We start from the raw sequence: 21,497 nt of genomic DNA, 5'->3' as shown, positions 1-21,497 counted from the left end.
GTTAAAAGCAATCTAGGATTTTTATCATACTCAAAATTCCTCTAGCCTGTAGCTATTACATTACCTAATTTTAAAGCCACTTCCATGATTTTAGATATTTGTTACAGCTACACCCCACTTCTAGGTACCAAAATCTTTATTAGTTTCACTTTGCTGCTGTAGCATATTATCATAATAATAGTGGCTTAAACAACAAAAATTTGTTTTCTTAAGTCTGGAGGTCAAAAAACTAAAATTAAATTGTAGGCAGTGTTGCATTCCATCTAGATGTTTCAGAGTAGAATCTGGAGGATCCATTTCCTTGCCATTTCCAGTTTCTAGAGGCTGCTGATATTTCTTGATGTCTGGCCTCTTTCTCTATCTTCAAAGTGAATTACTTCAATAGCTCGTCCACTGTCATATCTCATTTTACTCACTTTGATCCTGCTGTGGGTCTTATAAGGGCTCTTATAATTACATGGCCAATTGAGATAATCCAGGATAATCTCTTCCTATCTCAAGATCTTTAATTTAACAGCATCTGCCAAGACTTATTTGCCATGTAAATTAACAGATTCACAGGTTCTGGGGATTAGGACATGGACATCTTAAGAAGAATATTATTCTGTCTACCACATTGAGTGAGTGATACATCATACTCAAGCTTTTTTTGACTAGTCATATTCTATGGCTCCTTCTCTCATAACTAGTCCAGTTATTACTAATTTACCAACATATCCCTCTTATGTAGGTTTCTTTTCTCCATTCCTACTATCACCACCTTTTTCTGCTCAAATCTCTCCACTAGTAATGTAGAGGTCTCTTAGCTCCAATCTTTCGACTGGCCAATCCAGTTTTCATATTGCTATCAGAATGTTCTTTCTAATCCCCTCAGATTTTGATAACTCGTTTAAGTAGCTTTCAAATAACTAGAGAAAAACATCTAAAATTCTTGGCATGACATTTTTGATCTTCCATAATCAGGCCTTAACTTTTCCTCTTACATATATTCTTAGCATCACCCACCTTTCATAATACGGGAAAAGCACCTAGATTTAGGTTGTTCCATAAACCTAACTGTCCGTTGATAATATTTTCACTATGCTTATTTTTTGAAAAGCCTTCCCTTCTACCTTAGTTAATTCAAAGAAAACATCTGTTTTGAAACTTTCTCCAAATACCATCATTTGGGTTTTTGCTTTTCCTTCTTTTATGCCAACATAATTATTTACTGACAATATTGACCACTATAACAGACTATAGTGGGATTTTTTTTTATAATTAAGTGTAAATATTTCTGTCTGCTTCTCCCAAATGCCCAGACTAATACTTCTGTATGTAATATTCATGTGAGTAAAATTTATATTGAAAAATAACCCACACACAGAGAATGCATGTGGAGTTTAGTACATTTTACAAAGGGAACACACTGTGTAATCAGCATCCAGATCAAGAAATTGTCCCTGTTCTGTCTCTTCCCAGTGACTTCTTCCCAAAGTTAACCACCATACCAACTAATAACACCATAGTTATTTGTATGTGTTTTTAAGCTTTATATAAATAAAATCATGCCCTGTAGATACTTGTATTTGGCTTCTTGTGCACAAAATTATGTTTGGAATATTTAAACATGTTGGTGGGTGCCACATAATCTGTTCATTTTCATCTCTATTGTAGTATTTGGTTGTATCAATATGCTACAATTTTTTTTGTCTATTCTACTGTTGATGAACTTTTGGGTGGTTTCAGTTTGGGGCTTTTAGAATTAACACTATTATGAATATATTTGAACAAGTCTTTTGGTAAACATATATATTTGATTTTAGGGGGTATATATTTATATTTCGGAGTGGAATTACTAGTTCACAAGGTAATTTATGATCAGATGTAATAGATATGCCCAAGACCTTGCTTTAATTATTGTAGATTTATAATGTTTTCCAAAGTGCTTATATCAATTTACATTCCCATCAGCAATGCATGGCAGTTCTAGATGTTCCACATCTTTGGCAACATTTGTCAGTATATCTATTTAAATCAGTTTGGTAGCTGTGTACTGGGAGATAACAGTTTTAATTTGTGTTTTTCTGGTGATTAATGAGTTGAAAACCATTGTGTTGTGTTCATTTGTATATCTTCTTTTCTAAAGTGTAATTTCAACTTTATCTCCATTTCTCTGTTGAGTTTTCAGTGTTTTTTTCCTTTAATTTGATTTGTAGGAATTCTTTACAAATTCTGGATAGGAGTCCTTTGTCATATATATATATATATGTAGAGGGAGAGAGAACATGCAAAAGAAGCGATGCTCAAATCAATGGAGTGAGAAAATATAGTCTAAGTTTTCTCATGTGCATGGATGCAAAAATCTAAACCAGAGCAAAATATTAACAAATTATATGTGGTGATCCACAGAAAGGATAACATATCATGATCATATTGGGTTTATTCTAGAAATGAAGGTCAGATATAATAGTTAATAAATGAGAAAAAATCATATGCATCAGTAGTAAAAAATATATATCTCTCAAATACCTTCTTCCACACTGTGGCTTTCTTTTCACTCTCTAAATGATGCAGTTAATAAACATGAGTTCTTACTTTTAATAAAATCCAAATTTTCCTGCTGTAGTTATTATTTTCTGTTACCTTTAAGAAAGCTTTGTGCTCCCCAAGATAATGAAAATATGCTCTTATGATTACTTCTAGAAGTTTTATTAATTTCACATTTTGATCTCCAATATAATTGAAATTTATTTCTTGTATGGTGTGAGGTAAGGGGTCAAGATTAGAGCTCTTTTTTTTTTTTAAATGGAGATACAATTTATCACACATAATTTAAACAGACTATTTTCCTACTGAACTGTAGTGTAACTTTTATTATGAACCAATTGACCACACATATATATATATATAAATCAATTTCTGGATTCCATATTCAGTTTCTTCAGTCTGTTGATTTATCCTTGCACCACACACATTGTCTTAATTATTGTAACTTTATAATAAGCCTTGATATCTAGTGGTGTACATCTACCAATTTTTTATTTGTTTCAAGAGTGTTTGCATATTCTTAGTCCTTCTTATTTCCATATTGAATTTTAAAATAAGATTGTCAGTTTTTATTTTAAAAAATTAATAGGGTTTTGATTAGGATTGCATTTAATCTATAGATTAATTTGGACAGAAATTGTATCTTAATAGTAGGTATTCAAATTCATGAACAGATTTTGCGGGTTTTAGTGTAGAGATTTTCCACATCTTCAATTAGATTTATTCTGAAATATTGGAAGTTTTAAAAACAATTTTAAATAATGTGCCTTTAAAATTTCACTTTCTATATGTTTGTTGCCCCTGATGGTATAGAGAAAAAAAATTGACTTTGTATACTTGACTTTCTGGAATTGCTAAACTAATTCTAATTGATTAAAACAGTCTACAGTTATATTGTTTTATATTTTCTATAGTTCAATCAAGTTATCTGTAAATAAGGACAGTTTTTATTCCTTCCTGTAATGGCTATGATGTCCAGTGTAATACTAAATATGAGTGGTTAGAGTGGGCATTCTTTTGTCACTCTTTATTGCACGGCAAAGAGTTTCAATAATTTACCACCAAGTACGATTTTGCTTTTTTGCATATATTTTTATTTTCAGAAACTCCTTATCCCATTAAAGACATTCCCTTTTATTTCCAAGAGTTTTTAAAAATCACTATTAGATGTTGAATTTGGTCAAATCTTTTTCTGCATCTACTAATGCATATGATTTTTCTCATTTATTTTGAAATATTTTGATTGATTTGAAAATGTTACACCAGACTTGCATTTCTAGAATAAATCCAAAATGATCATGATATGTTATCTTTTCTATGGATTACTGCATTCAATTCACTAATATTTTGCTCTTGTTTAGATTTTTGCATCTATGCATATGAAAAAATTCAGACTATATCTTCCCACTATACTGAGTCTAGCATCACTTCTTTTGCATGTGCTTTGTTTCTGTGAAGATATCCCATCTCTGCCATTCTCCCAGGAGAGATAGAGCCACTGTCTTGTGTGATTCACATAGCACCTGGAGCATCCTCCTGTTATAGGCCTTACCATTGCCACCCTAGACTATGCAGGGGAAATAGAATGCCAGTACTTGTAACTTAGGAGGTATACCATTAATCTTTCTTAAATGCAATGATGATTAATTCCTTTGGGATGCAATTGGATAATAACTTGGAGGTTTTACTATTCATTTTTGTATCTTATTGTACCTCTTCTCAACTTGTACCACTTCAACAACTTAGTGATGAAAATAAACTGTTCTTATAAAAATGCACAATTTAATTTTTCTCCAGCAAAGAGATTCAGAAAGCTAAAACATAATCTATACTTTCAACTAGCCACAGATGGCTAGAATGTCCCAGATTCTATCTCAAGAGAGATGTGTAGAGAAAGATAACCCTCCTTGTAATCCAGAATGCCATAATTTATATATGACAGAAACCAAAGTCCCTTTGACTTTCTTTCAGTAGCAGTTCATCACAAACACATTTATCATTTCTAGATATTTTATAAAATTATACTGACAAACAGACAAACAATACAAAATGTTTGTACTGCAATAAAACTGAAGAATTAATTTTAACTTTTAGGTTTAATAAATACCAGTCACGTGGAAATTCTTCAAACAGTGCTTTAACTTGCCTGTAAAAATGTTATAACTGTAAAATGCTTACAGATGCTAGATTTCTTTTCCTTTTAACCTCAGAAATCACTTTTACAAGGAAAAAAAATTGGCAATCACACTATTCTAAAGTGGTTATGTCATTTTTTCCCTGTAGATTCACATTTGTCTGAGTTTATTTCACAAATAAATTTATAGAAATATATGAAATAACAGATGCTATGTTCAAAAACTGGGTGATCACAATCCAGCTCTTTAGACTTCATCATCCACTTCTCTTCACTTTCCTGTTTTAATTATTTAATATTTGACTGTAGAAGTGAAAGACTGATTCTCTCTTTTATATTATTTGGATATGATAATGAAAGATAACTTTTTAAGCTGTAAGTGTTCCTTAACCTTTTACATTAGTAAAATTTTTAATTTGAATTTTATTTTATTTTTTTATGCAGCAGGTTCTTATTAGTAATCTATTTTATACATATTTAGTGTATATATGTCAATCCCAACCTCCCAGTTCATCCCACCACCATCTCCCCCCCGCTTTTCCCCCCACCTGGCTGTCCATATATTTTTTGTCTACATCTGTGCCTCTAATTCCGCTTTGCAAACCGGTTCATCTGTACCATTTTCTAGATTGCACATATATGTGCTAATATACGATACTTGTTTTTCTCTTTCTGACTTAATTCACTCTGTAAGACAGATTCTAGGCCCATCCATGTCTTCACAAATGACCAAATTTTGTTCCCTTTTAATGGCTGAGTAATATTCCATTGTATGTATGTGCCACATCTTCTTTATCCATTCATCTGTCAGTGGGCATGTAGGTTGCTTCCATGTCCTGGTTACTGTAAATAGTGTTGCTATGAACATTGGGGTACATGTGTCTTTTTGAATTATGGTTTTCTCTGGGTATATGCCCAGTAGTGGGATTACTGGGTCATATGACAGTTATACTTTTAGTATTTTTAGGAACCTCCATACTATTCTCCAGAGTGGCTGCATCAATTTACATTTGCACCAACAGTGCAAGAGAGTTCCCTTTTCTCCAAACCCTCTCCAGCATTTGTTGTTTGTAGATTTTCTGATGATGCCCATTCTAACTGGTGTGAGGTGATACCTCATTGTAGTTTTGATTTGCATTTCTCTAATAATTAGTGATGTTGAACATCTTTTCATGTGCCTCTTGGCCATCTGTATGTCTTCTTTGGAGAAATGTCTATTTAGATGTTCTGCCCATTTATTGATTGGGTTGTTTGTATTTTTTAATATTGAGCTACATGAGTTGTTTACATATTTTAGAGTTTAATCCTTTGTCCATTGATTTGTTTGCAAATATTTTCTCCCATTCTGAGAGTTGTCTTTTTGTCTTGTTTATAGTTTCCTTTGCTTTACAAAAGGTTTTAAGTTTCATTAGTTCCCATTTGTTTATTTTTTTAATTTCCATTACTCTAGGAGGTGGGTTAAAAAAGATCTTGCTGTGATTTATGTAAAAGAGTGTTCTTCCTATGTTTTCCTCTAAGAGTTTTATACTGTCCAGTCTTGCATTTAGATCTTTAATCCCTTTTGAGTTTATTTTTGTGTATGGTGTTAGGGAGTGTTCTAATTTCATTCTTTACATGTAGCTGACCAGCTTTCCTAGCACCACTTATTGAAGGGACTGTCTTCTTTCCATTGTATATCCTTGCTTCCTTTGTCATAGATTAGTTGACCATAGGTGTGTGGCTTTATCTCTGGGCTTTCTGTACTGTTCCAATGACTTATATTTCTGTTTTTGTCCAGTACGATATTGTCTTGATTACTGTAGCTTTGTAGTATAATCTGAAGTCAGGGAGTCTGATTCCTCCAGCTCCACTTTTTTTCCCTCAAGTTTGCTTTGGCTATTCAGGATCTTTTGTGTCTCCATAGAAATTTTAAGATTTTTTGGTCTAGTTCTGTAAAAAATGCCATTGGTAATTTGATAGGGATTGCATTGAATCTGTAGATTGCTTTGGGTAGTATAGTCTTTTTCACATATTGATTCTTCCAATCCGAGAACATGGTATATTTTTCCATCTGTTTGTGTCGTCTTTGATTTCTTTCATTAGTCTCTTATAGTTTTCTGAATACAGGTGTTTTACCTCCTTAGGTTCGTTTATTCATAGGTAGTTTATTCTTTTTGTTGCAATGGTGAATGGGATCATATCCTTAATTTCACTTTCTGATGTTTCATTGTTAGTGTATAGGAATGCAAGAGATTTCTGTGCATTAATTTTGTATCCTGCAACTTTACCAAATTATTGATTACCTCTAGTAGTTTTCTGGTGGCATCTGTAGGATTCTGTATGTATAGTATCATGTCATCTGCAAACAGTGACAGTTTTACTTCTTCTCTTCCAATTTGTATTCCATTTATTTCTTTTTCTTCTCTGATTGCCATGGCTAGGACTTCCAAAACTATGTTGAATAATAGTGGCAAGAGTGGACATCCTTGTCTTGTTCTTGATCTTAGAGGAAATTCTTTCAGTTTTACACCATTGAGAATCATGTGTGCTGAGGGTTTGTCATATATTACCTTTATTATGTTGAGGTAGGTTGCTTCTGTGCCAACTTTCCTAAGAATTTTTATCATAAATCAGTGTTGAATTTTGTCCAAAATTTTTTCTGCATCTATTGAGATGATCATATGGTTTTTATTCTTCAATTTGTTAATATGGTGTATCACATTGATTCATTTGCATATATTGAAGAATCTTTGCATCCCTGGGATAAATCCCACTTGACCATGGTCTATTGTCTTTTTACTGTGTTGTTGGATTCTGTTTCCTAGTATTTTGTTGAGGATTTTTGCATCTATATTCATCAGTGATATTGCTCTGTAATTTTATTTTTTTGTAGTATCTTTGTCTGGCTTTGGTATCAGGGTGATTTTGGCCTCGTAGAAAAATTTTGGGAGTATTCCTTCCTCTTCAATTTTTTGGAAGTGTTTGAGAAGGATGGTTGTTAGCTCTTCTCTAAATATTTGATAGAATTCATCTGTGAAGCCATCAGGTCCTGGACTTTCATTTGTTGGAAGATTTTTAATCACAGTTTCAATTTCATTACTTGTGATTGCTGTGTTCATATTTTCTATTTCTTCTTGGTTCAATCTTGGATGGTTATACCTTCTGAGAATTTATCTATTTCTTCCAGGTGGTCCATTTTATTGGCATACAGTTGCTTGTAGTAGTCCCTTACAATGCTTTGTATTTCTGTGGTGTCTGTTGTAACTTCTCCTTTTTCATTTCTAATTTTATTGATTTGAGTCCTCTCCCTATTTTTCTTGATGAGTCTGGCTAAAGGTTTATTAACCTTGTTTATCTTCTCAAAGAACCAGCTTTTAGCTTTATTGATCTTTGCTATTGTTTTCTTTGTTTCTTTTTCATTTATGTCAGCTCTGATCTTTATGATTTATTTCCTTCTATTTCTTTGGGTTTTGTTTGTACTTCTTTTCCTAGTTGGTTTATGTAAGGTTAGATTGTTTATTTGAGATTTTTCTTGTTTCTTGAGGTAGGGTTTTATTGCTATAAACTTCCCTCTTAGAACTGCTTTTGCTGCATCCCATTGGTTTTGGATCATCGTGTTTTCATTGTCATTTGTCTCTAGGAATTTTTTTATAACCTCTTTGAGTTCTTCATTGATCTCTTGGCTATTTAGTAATGTATTGTTTAGTCTCCATGTTTTTCATTTTTTTTTACGTTTTTTTCCTTGTAATTTATTTCTAATCTCCTAGATTTGTGGTCAGAAAAGATGCTTGATATGATTTCAATTTTCTTAAATTTACTGAGGCTTGATTTGTGACCAAGATGTGATCTATCCTGGAGAATGTTCTGTGTGTACTTGAGAAGAAAGTGTAATCTGCTGTTTTCAATTGGAATGTCCTTTAAATATCAATTAAATCTATTTGGTCTATTGTGTCATTTAAAGCTTGTTTTTACTTATTAATTTTCTCTCTGGATGATCTGTCCATTGGTATAAGTGGAGTGTTAAAGTCTCCCTCTAATATTGTGCTACTGTTGATTTCCTCTTTTATAGCTGTTAGTATTTGACTTATATATTGAGGTTCTCCTATGTTGGATGCATATAGATTTATAATTGTTATATCTTCTTCTTGGTTTGATCCCTTGATCATTATGTAGTGTCCTTCCTTGTCTCTTGTAGCACTCTTTATTTTAAAAGCTGTTTTATCTGATATGAGTATTGCTACTCCAGCTTTCTTTTTATTTCCATTTGCATGGCATATCTTTTTCCTTCCCCCCACTTTCAGTCTGTATGTGTCCCTAGGTCTGAAGTGAGTCTCTGTAGACAGCATATAGATGGGCCTTGTTTTCGTATCCATTCAGCAAGCCTGTGTCTTTTGGTTGGAGTAGTTAATCCATTCACATTTAAGGTAATTATTGATATGTATGTTCCTATTATCATTTGCTTAATTTTTTGGGTTTGTTTCTGTAGGTCTTTTTCTTCTCTTGTGTTTCCCACTTAGAGAAGTTCCTTTTGCATTTGTTGTAGGTCTGGCTTTGTGGTGCTGAATTCTCTTAGGTTTTGCTTGTCTGTAAAGCTTTTGAGTTCTCTGTCAAATCTGAATGAGATACTTGCCAGGTCAACTAAACTTGGTTGTAGATTCTTTCCTTTCATCACAGTAATATATCATGCCACTCTCTTCTGGCTTGTAGTGTTTCTGCTGAGAAATCATCTGTTGACCTTATGGGAGATCCCTTGTATGTTATTGTTGTTTTTCCCTTTTTGCTTTTAATAATTTTTCTTTGTCTTTAATTTTTGTCCATTTGATTACTATGTGTGTTGGCATATTTCTCCTTGATTTATCCTGCCTGGGACTCTCTGCACTTCCTGGACTTGAGTGACTATTTCCTCTCCCATGTTAGGGAAGTTTTCTAGTATAATCTCTTCAAATATTTTCTTGGGTCCTTTCTCTCTCCTCCTTCTGGGACCTGATAAGGCAAATGTTGGTGTGTTTAATGTTGTCCCAGAGGTCTCTTAAGCTGTTTTCATTTCTTTTCATTCTTTTTCTTTATTCTGTTCCACAGCAGTGATTTCTACCATTCTGTCTTCCAGGTCACTTATTGATTTTCTGTCTCAGTTATTCTGCTATTGATTCCTTCTAGTGTATGTTTCATTTGTTATTTTATTGTTAATATTTGTTTGCTTGTTCTTTAAATCATATAGGTGTTTGTTCTTTCATTCTCCTAGCTGTTTGTTAAACATTTCTGCATCTTCTCAATCTCTGCCTCCATTGTTCTTCTGAGGTCCTGGATCACTATCATTATTTTGAATTCTTTTTCTGGAAGGTTGCCTTTCTCCACTTCATTTAGTTGTTTTTCTGGCATTTTATCTTGTTCCTTCATCTGGTACATAGTCTTCTACCTTTTCATTTTTTCTATCTTTCTGTGAATGTGGTTTTTGTTCCACAGGCTGCATGATTGTAGTTCTTCTTCCTTCTCACAACTTCCTTTTTGAAGGCAAATTTCTCTGGCACTAAATTCTTGAAAAAACATCACAGACAGTTGAGTTGTAGGTCTGCCTCCTCAGTTCTTCATGGCTGGACAATTAGCTGTGACGTCCCTGTTCTCAGTTTGTCAAGTCAGAGAGTCCAGGTATGATGGTAAATGCACAAAATAATACACCTTGCTAACTCTGAAGCACTGCTAAACCCCCAGGAAATGCTGGGTGGACCTCTACATTAGTAATTTCTAATTTACTATATTTTCATATTATCATTGGACACATTTTTGACTGTATTTTTTCATTGTCATTTTGTCACCTAACATTCTTAGATGATAGGATTCCAAGGTCTCAACCAAATAAATTTTACACAGATGAACATAACATATTATTTAAATCATAGAGGGACATTTTATCCAGACTTATTTTATATTACAAATATTCATTCCAAAGTTAAAGAAAAAAAGAAAAAAAAAATGAAGAATAGAGAAGTAGCCCAGTTAATCAATGGCATTTGGAGAGGAAAGCTGAATAAATCAAATACTTAAAGTTCTCATTAATCCATTTTAATTCTTTTTCTTTGATTTATCACAATAAAGAGTGGTAGAGTTAACTGACATAAATTTATTATCTTTCCCATACTTTTCCTAACCATAAAGTACAAAAATAAGCAAAGTGAGCAATGTGAAATGAGCAAAATTTCAGGAGGGGAAATAGGAATAGAAACGAATCAAAGGATCTACATAACAGTCCTTAGATAATAAGAGTCACTACAGTAACTATCTCAGAGATTTCAGTAAAACAATTGTCTTCAAAATGTGGTGGGAGAGTTAATGAATACCTAGAACACAAAAGTACTAAAGAATTTTTGTGGAAAATAAAAGAAATATTTAGAACTTTTCTGTAGTACAATGAATAGCACCCTGAAGGAGACAACATACTACACAGTTTGAATAGGTTCAATGATTTTGCTGTATGATACTGTTTCTCAAGTGACTGTTCCAACTAATAAAGGCATTTCCAATATGAAGTAGTAAGCTATGGAGAAACTTAGATTGCAGTGTCCTCAAATGATTAGCCTCTAAAATAAATTTGATCATCCATGTGGAAAAACAAGGCCCATGTCTATCAGGAAGTCAATTAACACAATCATTTGAGTGAATTAAATAGTATTGTTGCTTTACACTGAGTATTTCTTCCCATTCAGTGTACTTCCTTCAGAAGTGTGAAAACATATCCATGATACTCAGCACAGGAGGGAGCACTGGAAGTTATGATATATGAATTGAAATGAAATTGAATCATAGATGAAAAACCATATTATGCAAAATGCATCTTCTGTTTTATTAATTTGTAATAGACTAATTTAAATTAAACCCCTAGGAACAATATTCTCTGGATGAAGTAAAAATCCTAAATAATTTTAGCCTTTGAGTTTGCAATATTTCAGAGTACAGATAAAATGAAAACATGATTATCCCTGGTTTAGAACTCATAAAGTTGCAATTTTAGTCATTTCAAGTATGAAAATGATGTTTCCTTAATTTGGGATCTAGAAAGACTATTTATAATATTTAACATCAAGGGAAATCTAACTCAGCTGTTAACATGAAGGAATTGAAATGCATATGATGTTTGTCATGTTATCTGGTGAATTACACAAAAATAAAAACACATATAAAATTAAGATTTTAGATATCAAATGAAGGCAAATCATCTTCCCCAAAATTATAAGCAATAACAAATCAAGTGTTGGAAAAGGAGGCAAATTAGAACAGTTACTATGAGGAAAAGAATTTTCAAAAAAGAAAAAAATATATATATAAAGGATTAATATAGGAAAATCACACATTGGGAAATTTGCCAAAGATGAACTTTTTCACACCAGGCGCCCTGTATGCATGCTGTTCATTTTGCCCAGTTCCCTTCTCTCTTCTCTGCTGGTACACACTTTTTCATGTTTCGAGACTCAGTTCTCCTGTCACCGTCTTAAGGGTGATTTTCCCATCTGCTCCAGGCACAGTTACACTCAGTTCTGCTATAATGCTTGTTTTGAATTTCTTCCAGAACAATTGATATAAGGGAATAGATTGAGGTTGCTTCTGTGTGATTTTCCCAATGAAAAACAGGGAATGAATGCAAAAATGGCATCAGTTGAACTTAAACTGAGTAGAAATACACAAAATGGACCCATACACACCTCAGCCATGCTACCTCAGTTCACTGCACGTGTTATGAGCCACATATGCTACAACCTTCCCTCTGATTTCAGCTCTCCATCCTTTCTCTACCTCACAATAATGCACAACTTCAACTCTTTCAATGGCAAACACAAACTTCAGATTTTAAGGTAAAAATACCCTATATATTGTATTATTTATGTACTTGTTAACTATTAATATATATAAAAGCATTACATTTGTGTTAGGTTCTTAACAATTTTAAAAATATGTCACGAATGAAATGTTTTAGTGTTGTGCTCCAAACCTCAACTTTCTCATTAGTCGTGTTTTTTTTTTTTTTTAATTTCACAGTTTTGAATAGTGTGGTGATTTTTAGAAAAGCTTATATTGTGTTATAGCAGAATTGGCTGTACCTCCATTAGTGGCTTCCTCTTCTGTGATCCAGTAGTACTTAGCATACTGAGTTGCATTTATTTGTATACTTATCTATTTCTTCCACCAGAATGTGCAAATGCCCTGAAGTGGGAAAGAATCAGGGACTTGAAGGAAGATATTCAGGGTCACTGTGGTGGAAGGGTGACTAGGAGGGTGGTGGGGTGAGGGACTGCAGTGTAGAAAATGGGTGGGAGTTGGGCGATGTGCAGGGAAGAAACCAGGGTAAAGCCTAGTGCAGTAGCCTCACCTGGTAGCTTGGGGTTGATGGGTGACAGTGGAGATGGAAAAAAGTGGATGGCTTTTTGTTCCACAGCTCTAATCAATCAATCACCAAAGCCCATTGATTTCACCTCATAACTGCTCTTTGATTCCTTCTTTCCAGCTTATCACCTCTACCTCAAGTCTCGTTATCCCACACCTTTATTACTACAACAGCCTTTTTCTCTCCTGTTATAAACTGAACGTTTTTTTCCTCCCTAAATTCCTCTGTTGAAATCTTAACCCCCAATGTGATATTATTTGTAGATGGGGCCTTTAGGAGGTAATTATAGTTAGATGAGGTTATGAAGTTGAGTCCTCATGATGGGATTAGTGTCCTTACGAGAGATACCATAAAGCTTGCGCACACGCTCTCTCTCTCTCTCTCTCTATCTCTATCTCACCATGTTCAAGCACAAAGAAGAAGTCGTGTGAGCACACAGTGACATAATGACTACATAAAAGCCAAGGGCAGAGGCCTCAGAATGGAACTTACCTTACCAGCAACTTGATCTTGGACTTACCAGCTTCCAAAAATGTGAAAAAAATAAATTTCTATTGTTTAAGCCGCCCAGTCTATGGTAATTTTTTTCTGCAGCCCTAGGTAACACATCCGCATAAATATAAACTCTACTTGGACACGTATGTAACATATGTATATAAGCTATGCAGAACTTTTGAAACTCTTGATAGGCTTCTCAAAGCTATAGGATAAAGTTTAAATATCTTAACATATCACACCAGTTCTTTCATGATTTTAAGTCTACATAACTTCCCCTCAGCCTTAACTTTGCCATGTCAACCTCCTCAATGTCAAAATCTCAGTAGCTCCCTAAACACATACAGTTTTCCCATCAGTACTTTTGTTCACACAACTTCTCTATCTAGAATGTCATTGGATTGATCTTTATGTGAAAGTCTTCTAACTATCCTTTAATATTCAGCTCAATCCTCAACTCCTCCAGAAAACAAAAACTTTACCAAAGGCAAATCAGTTTTTTCATAATTCCCATATCTTTATCATTGCTTTAAACACATCTCTTTCAATATTTTTTTTATTATAAGTTCCTTGAGGGCAGTGGTCACTTTCCTTTTTCTAATTCCTTCTGTACTACCAGATATATACTGGGTACTCCATAAATATTTACAGACTGAACAAACAGATGTGTCTAGCACAGAGACTCAGCAGAGTATCATGTATTCAATAAATGGCAGCTGTTACCATTATTTATTTTATGCACTAATGCTAAATCAGCATTAGCTTTCTTCAGGAAAATGTGAAAATAAGAAAGAGACTCAAGAAAGAACTTCATGTTGTAGTAGAGTCAAATAATTTTTCTGACCTTTTGCAGCCTCCTTTTAAATTCTTTATCACACACCTGTTATTGGTTGTATTTAAAAATGTTACACATTTTGCTGGGCAGAGGAGGTTCTTTTTGTAGCAGGTAATCCATAAAGCTGACAATTCAGCCCTAGTAATCAGTTGTTGTCCATTCTCATATAGACAGTGACAAAAAAAGTGAGAAAAGCAAAGTGCTCTTGTATAACTTACAATATAGGTTGAATTCGAAATTTTGAACTAATGATTTTTTTTTTCAGTTGGCTGGTAATTTGAGAGAAAATTAATACCACTTGACCTCACTCTGAAACACGCGTTCTGAAAAATCTATAGATCCAGCAATCCAAAGAAGTTCAACCTCCTATAAATAGCAAAATAGAAAGTGGTTTTATTTTCCACTTGTGCTATATGTGTTTATTTCTTTAAGAAAAATGCTATCTGAAGTAGGTAAAAGAAAAGTAGTTCAGGCTAATAATTTAGACTAGGAGTACATGCACTGAAGGTACATTGAAAATGTCATAAAAAAGTCATCTCATGTGGGAGCCAGTTTAGCCATTGCTCTAAGAAGTTTTCCTTAAAAACTGCTTTAACTGAGAAAGTAGCTGAAGTAATTGCATCTTTCATTTTCTTTTATTGCACAAAATATCAATAAATACTGCTGGTTTTAATCATTTTCCATTCAGAAGCAATCTTTATTCATTTTTATTTCCAGGTTCATCACCAATTTAAATGGTTAGATAGAATATGTTGTAGGTACATTTTTCTGATTCAGTAAGTCTCTGAAAAACATGGTTTGTTATGATTATTAAGAAATAGACAAATTAATTATTATTGATATAATAACATACCTTTTTTTTTTTTCAGGTACACGGGCCTCTCACTCTTGTGGCCTCTCCCGTTGCAGAGCACAGGCTCCGGATGCGTAGACCCAGCGGCCATGGCTCACGGGCCCAGCCACTCCGCAACATGTGGGATCTTCCCGGACCGGGGTACAAACCCGTGTCCCCTGCATCGGCAGGCGGACTCTCAACCACTGCGCCACCAGGGAAGCCCAACATACTATTTTTAATAGGTAATCTATTCTTGTTCCCATTTACCATACTTTTTTTCTTTTTAAGGTTATAAGAATAACCTTGACCATGTTTTAACTGTTTATATCATCTCCAATCTGTATTTAGTACTGTCTGAAAATAGCTGAACCATGTTATTTATAATGCATTTTACTAATGCAACAATTTTAACTATTTATTATCTTATTTAACAAGGACAAACCAAGATCAAATTTTATTTCATCCAGGACATTGACAGCTGGAGAAAAACAAGTTAAGCCTTTAAGGTTTAACTCAGATGGTCCCACCTTGATGAAATTTTTCTGCTTCTTCTTTCCTTTAATTCCTCATTTATTCCCCCAAAGTGCAATAGTACATCAAACTTATCCACATGTATGTAGTCAACTCTAAGCAACTGAAAACATTTTGAGAGGATTACAATATCTTCATTCATTCTTCTGTTTCCCATAAATGCTGAGCACAGAAGGTCCTCAATAATCATTTGGTTGGGCATAACTGTGGCATAATTAACTGAGTGGAATCCATAACCCTGTTCTAGGATTGGGTGGGGATCTTAAATGGTCATCTGCTCTTAAGCATAACACACTGAATCCATGGAGACAGATTCAGATATCTCATGGGCTCACTCTAAGATCTGTTTGCTGACCTGACTAAATGCTATTAGGGACACGGGATTTGGAAACACACTGGGAACATTAGGACATGGTTTTGATTGCAATATCTTCCCAAAAGTATCCATAAGTAAAAGTGTTATGTCTGTGATCAAGCTTTGTACATTTACATGCAAACCACAAACTAAGACCTATTTCTGCCATATGAACATTTACAAAATTGCACAGATTTTTTGAAGAAAGGAATAAACTGCACTTTTAATATAATCATTGTACAAGAAATCCAAATTTAACATCCATACTTCTAAATCAGTGATTCCTTTACTTTGGGATTTCATGAGTCAGAAAATCTCCAAGGGGGAAAATATTCTTTCAAGTAAGGACATTAAAAAACGGTTTCTCCCATCACCATCATTTCACAAAGAAAAGATCATCAAGTGTCTATAAATTATGATGAAAAGTCACACAGTGTAATATCTATGGAAAATGGAGAGCTAGAAAAGACAGACTTTTTATAAGTGTACGTAGTAATGAAATATTAAGGGATTTGACAAAGAAGTCAAAGATGGCCTTTTAGAAGAAAAGATGTGTTTGAATTTGAGAATATTTGTATTTGAGGCATGAATACCATCAAATAGCTTTTCCCTAAATTAAATATCAACTTCTAAAGTTTTACTTAGTAATTTAGTTTTGAAATATTCCCTAGGTTTTGGGTGGTAATTTTTGTACTTTTAGTCGATTTTAAAATATTATTTGGGGAATCAGGCAATTACCTTTAGTTCCCCTGTATCTGGTATTTAAGGGGTATTTTTTTTTTAATTTTTTATTTATTTATTATTATTTTTAACATCTTTATTGGGGTATAATTTCTTTACAATGGTGTGTTAGTTTCTGCTTTATAACAAAGTGAATCAGTTATACATATACATATGTTCCCATATCTCTTCCCTCTTGCATCTCCCTCCCTCCCACCCTCCCTATCCCACCCCTCCAGGCGGTCACAAAGCACCGAGCCGATACCCCTGTGCCATGCGACTGCTTCCCACTAGCTATATACCTTACGTTTGTTAATGTGTATATGTCCCTGACTCTCTTTCGCCCTGTCACAGCTCACCCTTCCTCCTCCCCATATCCTCAAGTACGTTCTCCAGTAGGTCTGCGTCTTTATTCCTGTCTTGCCCCTAGGTTCTTCATGACATTTTTTTTTTCTTCTTAAATTCCATATATATGTGTTAGCATACGGTATTTGTCTTTTTCTTTCTGACTTACTTCACTCTGTATGACAGACTCTAGGTCTATCCACCTCATTACAAATAGCTCAATTTTGTTTCTTTTTATGGCTGAGTAATAGTCCATTGTATATATGTGCCACATCTTCTTTATCCATTCATCCGATGATGGGCATTTAGGTTGTCTCCATCTCCAGGCTATTGTAAATAGAGCTGCAATGAATATTTTGGTCCATGACTCTTTTTGAATTTTGGTTTTCTCAGGGTATATGCCCAGTAGTGGGATTGCTGGGTCATATGGTAGTTCTATTTGTAGTTTTCTAAGGAACCTCCATACTGTTCTCCATAGTGGCTGAACCAATTCCCATTCCCACCAGCAGTGCAAGAGTGTTCCCTTTTCTCCACACCCTCTCCAGCATTTATTGTTTCTAGATTTTTTAATGATGGCCATTCTGACTGGTGTGAGATGATATCTCATTGTAGTTTTGATTTGCATTTCTCTAATGATTAATGATGTTGAGCATTCTTTCATGTGTTTGTTGGCAGTCTGTATATCTTCTTTGGAGAAATGTCTATTTAGGTTTTCTGCCCATTTTTGGATTGGGCTGTTTGTTGTTTTGTTATTGAGCTGCATGAGCTGCTTGTAAATTTTGGAGATTAATCCTTTGTCAGTTGCTTCATTTGCAAATATTTTCTCCCATTCTGAGGGTTGTCTTTTGGTCTTGTTTATGGTTTCCTTTCCTGTGCAAAAACTTTGAAGTTTCAATAGGTCCCATTTGTTTATTTTTGTTTTTATTTCCATTATTCTAGGAGGTGGGTCAGAAAGGATCTTGCTGTGATTTATGTCATAGAGTGTTCTGCCGATGTTTTCCTCTAAGAGTTTGATAGTTTCTGGCCTTACATTTAGGTCTTTAATCCATTTTGAGCTTATTTTTGTGTATGGTGTTAGGGAGTGATCTAATCTCATACTTTTACATGTATCTGTAAACTCAGAGAAAGAAGTGAAACATTCTGCCAAGTGAAAGAGAGAGCATTCGAGGAGGAGGAAGAAGTTTTTGAGTAAAGGTCTGGACAGGAGTAAAACTTTGGTTTTACAGCACCACTTATTGAAGAGGTTGTCCTTTCTCCACTGTACATTCCTGCCACCTTTATCAAAGATAAGGTGACCATATGTGCATGGGTTTATCTCTGGGTTTTCTATCCTGTTCCATTGCTCTATCTTTCTGTTTTTGTGCCAGTACCATACTGTCTTGATTACTGTAGCTTTGTAGTATACTCTGAAGTCAGGGAGTCTGATTCCTCCAGCTCCATTTTTTGTTCTCAAGATTGTTTTGGCTATTCGGGGTCTTTTGTGTTTCCATACAAATTGCGAAATTTTTTGTTCTAGTTCTGTGAAAAATGCCAGTGGTAGTTTGATAGGGATTGCATTGAATCTGTAGATTGCTTTGGGTAGTAGAGTCATTTTCACAATGTTGATTCTTCCAATCCAAGAACATGGTATATCTCTCCATCTATTTGTATCATCTTTAATTTCTTTCATCAGTGTCATAATTTTCTGCATACAGGTCTTTTGTCTCCTTAGGTAGGTTTATTCCTAGATATTTTAGTCTTTTTGTTGCAATGGTAAATGGGAGTGTTTTCTTGATTTCAATTTCAGATTTTTTCATCATTAGTATATAGGAATGCCAGAGATTTCTGTTCATTAATTTTGTATCCCGCTATTTTACCAAATTCATTGATTAGCTCTAGTAGTTTTCTGGTAGCATCTTTAGGATTCTCTATGTATAGTATTATGTCATCTGCAAACGATGACAGCTTTTCTTCTTCTTTTCCGATTTGGATTCTTTTTATTTCCTTTTCTTCTCTGATTACTGTGGCTAAAACTTCCAAAACTATGTTGTATAACAGTGGTGAGAGTGGGCAACCTTGTCTTGTTCCTGATCTTAGTGGAAATGCTTTCAGTTTTTCACCATTGAGGATGGTGTTGGCTGTGGGCTTGTCATATATGGCCTTTATTATGTTGAGGAAATTTCCCTCTATGCCTACTTTCTGCAGGGTTTTTATCATAAATGTGTGTTGAATTTTGTTGAAAGCTTTCTCTGCATCTGTTGAGATGATCATATGGTTTTTCTCCTTCAATTTGTTAATATGGTTTATCACATTGATAGATTTGCGTATATTGAAGAATCCTTGCATTCCTGGAATAAACCCCACTTGATCATGGTGTATGATCCTTTTAATGTGCTGTTGGATTCCGTTTGCCAGTATTTTGTTGAGAATTTTTGCATCTATGTTCATCAGTGATATTAGCCTGTAGTTTTCTTTCTTTGTGATATCCTTGTCTGGCTTTGGTATGAAGGTGATGGTGGCATCATAGAAGGAATTTGGGAGTGTTCCTCCCTCTGCTTTATTTTGGAAGAGTTTGAGAAGTATGGGTGTTAGCTCTTCTCTAAATGTTTGATAGAATTTGCCTGTGAAGCCATCTGGTCCTGGGCTTTTATTTGTTGGAAGATTTTTAATCACAGTTTCAATTTCAGTGCTTGTGATTGGTCTGTTCATATTTTCTATTTCTTCCTGATTCAGTCTTGGCAGGTTGTGCATTTCTAAGGATTTGTCCATTTCTTCCAGATTGTCAATTTTATTGGCATAGAGTTCCTTGTAGTAATCTCTCATGATCTTTTTTATTTCTGCAGTGTCAGTTGTTACTTCTGCTTTTTCAATCCTAATTCTATTGATTTGAGTCTTCTCCCTTTTTTTCTTGATGAGTCTGGCTAGTGGTTTATCTATTTTGCTTATCTTCTCAAAGAGCCAGCTTTTAGTTTTATTGATCTTTGCTATTTTTTCCTTCATTCCTTTTTCATTTATTTCTGATCTGATTTTTATGATTTCTTTCCTTCTGCTAGCTTTGGGGTTTTTTTGTTCTTCTTTCTCTAATTGCTTAAGGTGCAAGGTTAGGTTGTTTATTCGAGATGTTTCCTGCTTCTTAAGGTGGGCTTGTATTGCTATAAACTTCCCCCTTAGAACTGCTTTTGCTGCATCCCATAGGTTTTGGGTCATTGTGTCTCCATTGTCATTTTTTTCCAGGTATTTTTTTAATTTCCTCTTTGATTTCTTCAATGATCACTTCATTATTAAGTAGTGTATTGTTTAGCCTCCATGTGTTTGTATTCTTTACAGATCTTTTCCTGCAATTGATATCTAGTCTCATGGCATTGTGGTCGGAAAAGATACTTGATACAATTTCAATTTTCTTAAATTTACCAAGGCTTGATTTGTGACCCAAGATATGATCTATCCTGGAGAATATTCCGTGAGCACTTGAGAAAAATGTGTATTCTGTTGTTTTTTGATGGAGTGTCCTATAAATATCAATTAGGTCCATCTTGTTTAATGTATCATTTAAAGCTTGTGTTTCCTTATTTATTTTCATTTTGGATGATCTGTCCATTGGTGAAAGTGGGGTGTTAAAGTCCCCTACTATGAATGTGTTACTGTCAATTTCCTAAGGGGTATTTTGTAACACTTTATTTAAGATAAATTAGTTTAAAACATTGGTGGAAAAACAATTGAACTTGTAAATTGATTATATTTAAATACATTTTTTAAGAAAGAAATTCCTCAAACTGATCTCTGAAACCACTTAAATTACCCAAAGTTATATTACAATTAAAAATTAAAAACATTTAATAAACATGTCTAAGAAGGTTCATGGAAAAATGCAGGTTAATTTTCAATTGCTATATTTATTTGTTAAACTTTCAGAATAACATCGTTCTCAAACAGTTTGGAACTGACAGTACAAATATCTTGTTGTTTATGGGTTTTTTGCTTTAAAATCCTTCATTTTAATTATTTAACTAAGCATGTTTATGTTTTAAGAACTCTATGTTATTTAAAAGTTGATGACACTGAGTTTTGTCTTCCTTTTCTTTTTTTCACCAAAAACATTGGCATATGTCTTCTTATAATCAAATTTTAAGTAAAAATAAGTAAGACTAAATCTAAGGACCCAATTTAAGTCAAACTATGTTTCCTCTGAAGAAATTATTCTAAAATATTCTGTAAGATTGGATTCCTTGCATTACTTAGTAAGTAAGAACAGGTCACACTAACAGGCAGGCAGGAGATTTTTTTATTTAATGAATTTTTATGGAGGGCATAGTACAGGCTAAAAAAAAAATGCTAGGGATAAGAGATAAATTGTCCTGTCCACCAGGATTATTCAGTCTTGAAAAG

General features: G+C 33.9%; 1 protein-coding gene across 3 annotated transcripts in view; it reads right to left on the bottom strand.

Moving 5' to 3' along the window:
* The window catches only part of RALYL (RALY RNA binding protein like), an 831,637-nt gene that overhangs the window by 290,438 nt on the left and 519,702 nt on the right, over positions 1-21,497 (bottom strand). The gene's annotated exons all lie outside the window — the stretch shown is intronic.

Source organism: Delphinus delphis, chromosome 17 (assembly GCF_949987515.2).
Source record: "Delphinus delphis chromosome 17, mDelDel1.2, whole genome shotgun sequence".
Classification (NCBI taxonomy): domain Eukaryota; kingdom Metazoa; phylum Chordata; class Mammalia; order Artiodactyla; family Delphinidae; genus Delphinus; species Delphinus delphis.
This window is presented reverse-complemented; position numbering and strand designations above follow the sequence as displayed.